We start from the raw sequence: 9,305 nt of genomic DNA, 5'->3' as shown, positions 1-9,305 counted from the left end.
TCGCGTAGGCCGAATTTTGAAAACAGTGGTTTTACGTACAAAAGTGTGTAAGTAGTATTTTGTGAATAATGGATCCTCCTATTCCGATTTATATCGTCTAAAAATAAGACAGGCTCGTCTGCACATTAACACACAAAAAATACAACTGGGATTAAACGTGAAGAAAGCACAATTTACTATGATAAATGAGAAAAATTGAACTAGTTTAAAAGAAACAGACTGCGTTAATCATCCCACATGTTCATAACAAATTGAAAAAAAAAATCATTGCAATACTTCAATGAAATTGAGTGATTTGTTTTTCATTATCCTGTAAAAGCCATCAACAGATTGACTCAGTAAGCAATCTGCGTTATTGATTATCGTGAAAACACATTTAAAATACTAAAATGACAGACAAGGGACTAAGTGATTAATTGTTCTACAAGATAAAAAAAAAAAACTGTATTTCGCTTTATTTTTCACAAACAAAATGCCTGTGCAAATGACACCCTGCATCGTCCATTTTTAAGTTCGTACGGTACACCTGAACACAATCCTGGCCACCATTATTGTTGGGTTCCCCTGGATACCAATTAAAGTAAGTTTAAACGTCAAGTGAATTAGTTTTCATCCACACTCCTTCGAAATAGATATCTGTCAATCCAATGTAGAAATTAGGAAAATCTGTAAAATAAAATTGATTTGTCTTAGGCTAGAGGAATTGTTTACACTATGCATATTAAAAGTTATATCTTCGCTAGTTATTGACAATGATAAAAATACTTTAAAAAAAACAAACTTCTGATGCATAAAAAAAGAATATATTTTTATCATCCTATGCTTTCTAAAATAAACTTACTTCGGGCTTTTGCGAGGTTTATCACTGTCAAGTATTCATCTTGTCCATCTATTTCAACTAGAGCTCCTCCAAGTCGTCTGCAATAGTACTGTAACATAAAGTTATCAACATTAAAATTGATTGTCAATCAAAAGAATATTTGATTTCTTATTTTTTATTTCTGACTAGGTGTGTTCTCCATCGATATTTTGAGATAAAGTTTCCGTTTTCTTTTGAAAATTGTTTGAATTCCATGCATTTAAAAAAAAGTTGCAAATGAAAACGGAAATCTATAGGAGCACGTGCATTACAAGTTCTTTATTTTTTAAAGCATATTTAAAAACCAATTTTATAATGACGGTGATTTGTTTGCATTCTTGATGGATAACAGCAATGGCTACAGGACAAAGGTGCATAAACAATATACTGCAACATAAAATGACAACAAAAAAGGAAAATAGATATCAAGAAAATAAAAAAACTAATTTTCAGGTGGGGAGGGGGTGTTGGGATTTTGAAAATGATTATCTTGGCCTGGTTAGAGCTGAAAAAATTACCTTGTATTAGACAGGATAAGAATTCATTTTTTGCAACTAGAATTGCAGGAAACTGTTATGTGCAAAGCTTTACATACATTGTCATAGCAAAGCCGCGGAAAAAAATAAATGCATGTAGCAACAAATGAAATTAAATACTCAATCCGCCAAAAATCCTCTTGCACCCTCCCACAAGGTAAATTTTGTTGCGAACATAAATACAGAAAAACAAACACTGAAGATATCATATTTTCCCTCGTGTTTATCTATTGCCTTCAATTCGCAGTTTCATAATCTGATGCATTTTGGGTTATATTTTCAAAAAAGCGTCCACCAAAGCTAGCGTTGTAACTGGCTGACAACTTCCTAAACAATGGAATTTTAACCACTGACGTGACATTATTTGCATTTTGGGGTACGGCCAATGGAATTACCCATAATCCTTTAAATTTTAAAGCAGCCAATTATAAAAGCAGAAAATCATTACACACTTATTTTCAACAATTATTTTCTACAAGACGATGTATTCGTTGTTAAAGGAACGATAACACATGTAACAAACATATTGCTTATAAGACGACACGCGTTGTCTTTCTTGTACAAAATACTGAACCAGATTAAAGACGGTTATGACGTAAGCATTTATAATGAAGATGCAAGGAAGGCGACGATTGTCGGATGAATATAATCAATAGATGATCATAAAAAAAGCATTCTTAGATTAATAAATTACGGAACTTATTAGCAGTACCCAAAAAATTGTTTTTCGGACATATTAAATTTCATTTTTTCATGCATAATTATGAAATTCAATAATTTTCAAAATTATGGGCTCGCATAATATTACTGGAAATATTATTTAATCTCATAATATTATGGTTTTTCATAATACATTCGAATTTAGCCAATTCCATAATATTATAGTTTTTCATAATACAGTCGAATTTAGCCAACAGTCGAATTTAGCCAATTCCATAATATTATATTTTTTCATAATACAGTCGAATTTAGCCACTTCCATATTATTATGGAGTTCGCTATGTGTCCCGACTGTTATTGTGCTTTTCATTTCGTTCTAATTTTGTTTGATTTCTCAATTTTTTTTTTCAATATGCGTTTCCCCAGTGCTATTACTATTAATTGGAGTTTATTTTTCTTAAAGTATGCAATTATACGTTGCTCGAGCTTTATAGGAGTTAAATAAATCTTACTTTACAATTATGGAACAAATGTACCCTTAGCAAAACAAATATCAGATTTCACCTTTCGAAATGTATCATATTTATAATTTGTGAGGAAAGAAATATGATAAAAATATAAATTATCCGTCTGAGGAGGTAAAACAAATCAATTTCCAGCGTTTTAGACTCTGGTCCTCCTATTCAGTATTTCAATCTGATCCCTAATGTATAAGAAACGGTGAACGTGAATTTGAAAGCTAATGCCCCTTTAATATATTGATACTTAAAAGGATATGAGTATGTATGATAATATCTTTATAGCGCGAAAATTATTTCTTCCTCTATTCTAATGCAAAGTATCATTTTAAAAGGGTATATATTGTCATTGTTCTCGTCCGGCATTGCTTCCATAAAGTTTGCTTGTGATGTCGACATATTTTGTTTAATGAGATGGGGTGGACTGAAGGTGCTGGGTTCGTTAGTTTTGTTTTGTTTTGTTTTATTTTTTTCTTACCTTCTCTCAATCTTTTTCACTTAGGATTTGTTTCTCCTTATTATATTTAATCTAGATTGTTGAAATGTATATACCAAATTAGATATATAAAAAAAAAATCTGTAAACGAACTCCTTCATTATTGTTTTAAAGGAAACGAAAGATATTGTGTTCTTCGTGGATCGAAAAATTGGATGGCAATGTCTTTATTGTGTTTTTGCTCCATTGAAGTAGTTTCATCTTTATTTTCGTTAGATATATTACTTTACTTTTAATCATGCATACCCTGAGTTTTTTAATTTTTTTTTCTACATGGAACGATTAAACACCATCCTGTTAGTCTTGACTAGAAATTTTAAACTTCAGGACGCAACAGACAAGTAATACTTTTTCTTAGACAAACAAAATATACTGCAGATATCTTATCAAAATCTTCAATTTAATTTACTTCTTAGTTGTTCAACTTAAGTCTTGAAAGGGATGCTATCAAAATATAAAACGGACATAGACGGTTATGTAACAAATACTTTCAAGGATGTATTTCAAACTGAAGAAATCTAATTTGATTGATTTCATTTTCAGTTTCAATCTAGAAAAAAACATTGATTTACTAAACTCACAGCTTGATTGACGAAGACCAAATATCCTTCCTCCTTGCAAAACATCTGTGACGTTCTGTCAAAATTTCAGTTGCGTGATTCGAAATAGGATCGATAAAATATTGTTAAACTTTTAGATAAAGTTACAAGTTGTTTTCACTTTCATGTTTCGTGTTATTAAAATAAAACGGCTTCTCAGAATAGTCGATAATTATATATTTTTTATTATTTGTTTTAAATTTGAAATGAGCGGCCGAGTATAGAAAAAACATACCTAAATAATTGCAATCGAAATTGCTTAGGTGACGCCCAAAAAATTTTTGAGGGGCAGGAGTATTTCGAAATGTATGTTCTGATAGCCTGATGAGAACCCTACAGAAATATAATCTTGCTCAATACATGAACAAATGAATAATTCTGCCCCTTAAAATGTAGGATATAATTGTGTGCAAAATAATAAGTATGCCTACCAAGCAACAAGTATTAGAACTCTCTCCTAAATAAAATTGTCGTTTCCTTATAATTAGTCACAGCTGACAAATCTATTCATTAAAGTTTAGTCTTTTTTGTGTTATTTTTTTTTTTTTTTTTTTTTTTTGTAATTTTAGGATGGCGTAGGACTGTGACACAATGCAACTAAAAATGCCAAGTACCAAGAATAGAAAAATGAAATGGTTATATTTTCTTTTCTAGACATATTTGGCAGTATATTAGGTTGTCTGTTATTCAATCCTTACCAAGCACTCATTCTTAATAATTATGTTATTAGGAAGAAATCTATGGGGTGTGGATAACTTTTTGCACTTTTTCTAAAAAATTTTAAATGACGAGACCTCAACATGACAATATTTAGGCAAGGTTATTTTCTTAATTTTACATTTAAATTTTGACGACCCCTATATGTAAGAAAACATTTTAAAGTGTGAATATATATATATATATATATATATATATATATATATATATGTATCTGACAGTTAACATCTAAATGATATAATTGGGAAAATGTATTGTACGTTTTGTGTTTCAAATTCAAAGGGCTCAAATTTAAAATGTAGCCTTATTGCACTTTCTATTGCACGACCATTTTAATCTGAGGGAAAAGGGGCGGTTATGTTGTTTTATTTCTGGAAAAAAAATAGGATTCCGGACTTTGAAGAAAAATATTTTTATGAGAGAAAAGGGAAAATAATAATTCCGATTTCATTAAAAACAGAATTTGCCATTAAATTCAATATTAAGTTCTTAAAACAAATTTTTCCTCGACCAAAAAATTAATAATTTGATGCTTATGAGCTACTTTTTTTGGCTCGGGCATCCCCCTATAAAATTCAAGAAATGGCCCGAAAGGTACAGAATGAAATAAAGAATAAAAAACATTTTAGCAACACTGAAAAAAAACATGTGGAAAAAGGCAACTATAGGCAACCGTACGGCATTCAACAATGAACACTGGACATTTTTAATTTGCAAAACACTCATTTGCAAATCTGCCGCCGCCTCTCCTTAGAGCTACAGTATCATGTATATAACCAAAATGTGCAGAATTACATGGGATTCAATTATTTATTATAAATTCATTGCTTTTTGCTGTTATTATAATATATATTTTGCAATTTGATTTAGAAAAACATGGGATTTTCAATATCCCATGGGACAGGGCATCATTGTGTGATCGTAATGTATAGTCCACTTTTTGTCTATTCAGTACAGAACATTGTCATGATTATGGTTTCAAAATCTATTTGTATTTAATAGAACTTCAGTTCATTGACTGATGAAAATTATAACTGATCTGACTTTTGTCTTTGAATTTATTCTGGTCTTGTTTCTGTGTTTTCTCCCTTTATTCTAAGTGATGCATTTCAATCCTTTTGAAAAAGAACCAATAAAATCCTAAGTTATTGATAATAAAAAAAGATGTGCATACATGTAACATTTTCAACAAAAATAGCTATGCGGTATGGATTTTGCTGATTGTTGAAGGTCGTCCAATGTCAACAGTTGCTAACCTCCTACATCCTTTGGTCTCTGATTGAGATTTGTCAAATTAACAATTATTCCACATCTTCTTATCTTAATATTATATAACAATTAATTTATGTATTCTCCTCTATAACATTTGGGTATTTTTCCCAGTTATATATATAGATCAATGTTAAAACTTTAGGCAATTACAATAACATTCCATTTTTCACAAGAATTTGCAATATATACAAAACGCCAACAACAGAAACAGCAATACTTTAAGCTTCTGTAAGAGTTCAACTTCTGCATGTTCTGTTTTATTTCAATGAGAAAATACCTTGAACTCTTTGAACGTTAGAACATTGACACAAAAAAATTATATTGTTTTTTTTCTTATTTTTGTGTTGTTCGGTTGCTGTCTCTTTTTTATATATGTTTATACATTCATCCTAAATCTTCTTTTTTTTAATATTAATTATTAACAGTAAAAATGGGATATTTTTTATTTTGATAATCTCAAAACATTATTACTCTATCAAATAACTTACTTCCAAGTTCACAAAACACCAATGTGTCAGATATTAATTTTAATACATGTATTAACATGATTAACAAGCAGTTGTCAGAATGTCATGCAAAAACCCCACTACTATTAAACATTGACCAAAAAACTCCATACTCAACGACAGTACAGGACACCATGCCCCGCGAACACTAGCATGAGTCAATGTTAAGTCAATTATGTAATCAGGCGCAAAATCTTAGTTTGGCATTGAATTTAAAAGTTCACCACATAATGAACATGTGCACGAAATTCAATTTCATTATAAGCTATGTCCCTTAACCTAAAAACTTTAACCTAAGAATGTACTATAATTTTTTCGTTTCTATGTTCAGTGATCCATGAAATCAAGGTAAAAACAGTTATATGGTGTATAATGTATAAAAAACACATCATATGAACATAAGTACTAAATTTTAATTATATAAATGTAAAACCACAAGTGACTAACTGAAGTTCATGGTGAACTGTAAACAAAAACTTTAAACGGATACAATTCAGAGAAAGGACTGGACAGATGGATGCACAAAAACTATCAAAAAAGGCCATTAAACTTACAGAACAAGATGAGTTTTCACTTATCCTTCAGATGCAGGAAAATTGAAGTGTTTCTTTTCCTTCTCTGCCCTCCATGATATAAACTTCAAATGCATTCATGCAAGATATGAAAATCAAGTAGGACCTTATACCTCAGCATATCTTCAGTTTGACTTTTGAACTGCATTGTTCTTTTCACCTTGCTGGCAACCTAAACATAAAAAAATGATAAACACATTATTCTAAATTAACCTTATTTATTTATTAAGGAATGGATCCTTTGTCTTTTGTTGGGGCAAGTTTTTTTTTGTTCGTACAAACAATTTTTTTCCAACATTAATCAAAGTAATACAGATGAACCCAGGATCTGATGGCTGGCGAAAACATGGCAAAAAATTGACGTCATACTAACATTTAGATCTTGTTAAATATAAAGCATGGATACCTCTTATTTTTGAAGACCACATGTCTATTGCATGAGTGTATGCGTTTGTACATGCAAATTAATATTAACGATTGATTCCGACGACTTTAAAATCAAAGAGGTAGTGCCATTATCCCATGATCTCATTATGTCAATCTTTAACATGTTTAATTAGCATGATTAATGTAACAGTTTCACAACTCCATGTGTACACTTTGAGAATCTTACAATACTGTATATTCAGAAATTATTGCGAGGTTTTTATTAATGCGAATAATGCAACTGAGAGCTGTATTGCATTCTTATATCTGATACATATATATGTATGCAGATTTTCCTGAATTCACAATAATCAATCTCGTATTTTTGTCCATTATTCAAAATAAGCAATAATAAATGCACACAAAAATTTACAATATTAAGGCTTTTTTTAAATTCTTAACAGTCGCCAAAACTATAAACGTCAGACTGTCAATTTCTTGTTTGATTTATTTTACATTTGTCATTGCAAGGCCTTTTATAGCTTGCTAGATGGTATGGCTATTGCTCATTGTTGACAGTCATACCGTTACCTATACCTAACTTGTGCATCATTTGGTCTCTGGTGGGGATAGGCCTGCTGAATATGGTCAAACTGGAAATTTGCTGGATTCTGAGTATTTATCCGAAAATGTACAAGAAAGATATTCATAACTTTAACCAAAATTATGTTGAAATTTAAGTCGTAAATTGTCTGTTACATGTTAATTGTTATTTCATTTTGATTAATTTAGTGAGGTACTGGTGACCTGACGAAATCTATAAACATGACCTTTTGACCTATAGGAGTTACGCTACTGGAGTTTGAATCCGGGTCCGTTGGCCCTGATTCACAATCGCCTTTAATTACTTCTTAGCCCTAATATCTGTTTGCCCTGGGTCCATTCGCTCTGATTTTAAATTTTATTTCGTTATCTTGATGAATAAAATTTACTTTTGAATAGAGTATGGTTAAGTTTGTAGAATGTTTGCTGAATATTTATGTTGTATTCAATGATACTACCAGATAATTTAAATTATTTTCCTTTGATTTGCACTGTCATGACTGTAGAATATAGGTATAAAGTATTTAATATAAAACAACTGAAGACCATTTTAACTGCATGTTTTATCTTTTTTGATAACAATTACTTGAGTTTTTCTCATTCAGGGGCAGATCAAGCCATTTTCAAAAGGGTGGGGGTGGGGGGGTGGGGGGTTCCAACCCAGGATAAAGGGGGGTTCTAACCAAATGTCCCCATTCAAATGCATTGATCGTCAAAAAAAGGGAGTCCCAATCCTGGAGAGCCGCCCCCTCTGGATCCTCCAAAGTCAGTTATATCACCCTGATATATATAAATTTTAATTTTGTCACTTAGGAATGGTTCAAATTCCTCAATAATTACCGTCTCCGCGGAGACGGTCTTAAGAGTTGAACGATGCAGAGTCTGCGGGCTGAATGCTTCATACTATCTGATTGGAAGATAATTACTGACTCTATAATAGTGAAGTTCGTTGATTGGTTAGGACAATCATAACCTAGTCAATGTCTGTTAATCCCGTAGAGTGTTTGATTTGAACTCTTTATTTTAGCAATTAGATTTTGCCTGTTTACCAATCATGCATTCAGGTGTCACAGGTAAAATTTATTCGTTCATTGTGTGTAAATTTACGTTTTTTGATTGAGTTTAGCTTCCCAATTGATATTTTGTAGTGTGTTTTTCTATGTTGTGATGTTATACTATTGTTTCAGAAAAGGGAGAATGTTTGGTACCATTAAAACGTTTAATCCCGCTGCAAATGTTTGTACCTGTCCTAAGTCAGGAATCTGATTACAGTAGTTGTCGTCTGTTTATGTAGTTCATAAGTGTTTCTCGTTTCTCGTTTTTATATAGATTAGACCGTTGGTTTTTCCGTTTGAATGGTTTTACAATAGTAATTTTTTGGGGCCCTTTATAGCTTGCTGTTCGGTGTGAGCCAATGCTCCGTGTTGAAGGCCGTACCTTGACCTATAATGGTTTACTTTTATAAATTGTAACTTGGATGGAGAGTTGTCTCATTGGCACTCATACTACATCTTCCTATATCTATATATCGGTAACACTTATCTATAAATAGCCGAAACTCCAAAAATGTTGTAAACACACACGTGATTATTTCACATTCA

At 31.3% G+C, this 9,305-nt stretch overlaps 1 long non-coding RNA gene across 1 annotated transcript; it reads right to left on the bottom strand.

Annotated features, from left to right (window-relative positions):
• Positions 1-439: 439 nt before the first annotated feature.
• Positions 440-3,714, bottom strand: LOC127732220 (uncharacterized). Its single transcript, XR_007996131.1, has 3 exons — positions 3,651-3,714; positions 842-929; positions 440-666 (listed from the first exon to the last, which is right to left on the bottom strand). It is a non-coding gene; the product is annotated as an uncharacterized LOC127732220 (long non-coding RNA).
• Positions 3,715-9,305: the final 5,591 nt, after the last annotated feature.

This window comes from Mytilus californianus, unplaced genomic scaffold, assembly GCF_021869535.1.
Source record: "Mytilus californianus isolate M0D057914Y unplaced genomic scaffold, xbMytCali1.0.p SCAF_22, whole genome shotgun sequence".
NCBI lineage: Eukaryota > Metazoa > Mollusca > Bivalvia > Mytilida > Mytilidae > Mytilus > Mytilus californianus.
The sequence above is the reverse complement of the archived record's forward strand: the minus strand, read 5'-3'. Positions and strand labels throughout refer to the sequence as shown.